This window comes from Galeopterus variegatus, unplaced genomic scaffold, assembly GCF_000696425.1.
Source record: "Galeopterus variegatus unplaced genomic scaffold, G_variegatus-3.0.2 Scaffold1997, whole genome shotgun sequence".
In the NCBI taxonomy this organism is placed as follows: Eukaryota; Metazoa; Chordata; class Mammalia; order Dermoptera; family Cynocephalidae; genus Galeopterus; species Galeopterus variegatus.
In genome coordinates this window covers 99,922-101,382 of record NW_007728108.1, presented here as the reverse complement: position 1 = coordinate 101,382, position 1,461 = coordinate 99,922, and positions in this window count along the sequence as shown.

Sequence of the window (1,461 nt, the reverse complement as noted above, 5' to 3'; positions counted from 1 at the left end):
TTCCTTTGGGTTACTTTCATGTTGAATTAACGAGGATGTCTATTCAGGTTAGACTCATCACCTTGAGAAGGTAGATAACAATCCATTTTGACTAGAGCATCAAATAAGTGACTATTAAAGATTATTGCTTTGCTCTTAATTGGCAACATATAATACCCAAGTTTAATAAATTCTTAAGGAGTCTTACTATATTCACAGTACAGGCCAAGACATTTCCAAAACTTTCTTGGCAAAAATCATACCTTTGAAAGAGTACCTGAAGAGCACACATCTATCCATTTCTCTTCATCAGCGTTTCTCTCACTTTTTCACAAAGTACTCATAACAGCAGAAAAAAATGAATATCAGGAACCTTATTGTAATACAGAGCAGATCACCAAAAGCGTACAAAATATTTGAAGTCTTGAGATTCTGTATGAAAATGTACCTGAATTTTAAAATTTGCTACATAGCAGTTTGTTATAATGTAAAAATGCTTTAATTTACTTAGTTGAATTATTTAAATATTTTCTCCTAAAACTTTGAATAACATTGACGTTTCTAGAAGATTCACCATGTTTATCTTGTGATATTACATAACTCTGATGTTGAATATTCTAGGGGATTCTAGTGCTCCAAGTATCTTTGCTGCCTGACGAGCCACGTCAACAGTTAGTGGCTTCGAATAAGAACTGTTTGATTACATCCCACTCTTTTGTGGGTTAGGAATTTGGTCAGAGCTCAGATGGGAGATTCTTCTGATCCTTGTTTTGTTCACTGAAGTCACTGGGTAGTATTCATCTGGGGGGTGGGATAGTCAGGAGGTATAGAATAGCTCCACTCTGATGGCCAAGTTGACTGGAACCCTAGTTTGCATGAAAGTGTGGGTGATAGCAACCCGCATGTGGCCTCCCTAGCATTTGTTGTCTTAGGGTACTTGAACTTCTTACTTGGTGGCTCATNAAAAAAAATAAAGAATTGAAACACTTAGTTTTGTTTATTTTATTGTCATGGACTAGGAGTGGCCTGAATAGATCTTTGGCTCTGCTAAATGATTAATGCCAGAAAGAAGGGCCACAGAAATTGATGGTAAATGTTCTCTTCTCTCTCTCCCTTTTTTCTTTTTTTATTATGTCCCAGTAACTGATGACCCTCTATTACAAGGCAATCTGACTAATAAACTACCTGAATATTTTACAAACTGTATTAGTATGTAAAAAATCCATATTGATCAAAGGCAGACACTCTTTTGATGTCACAGTGAAATTTTCAGAGTATATATTACCCAGTTTTCATGAGGAAGATCACTTTCCTTTGGGTTACTTTCATGTTGAATTAACGAGGATGTCTATTCAGGTTAGACTCATCACTTTGAGAAGGTAGATAACAATCCATTTTGACTAGAGCATCAAATAAGTGAGTATTAAAGATTATTGCTTTGCTCTTAATTGGCAACATATAATACCCAAGTTTAATAAATTC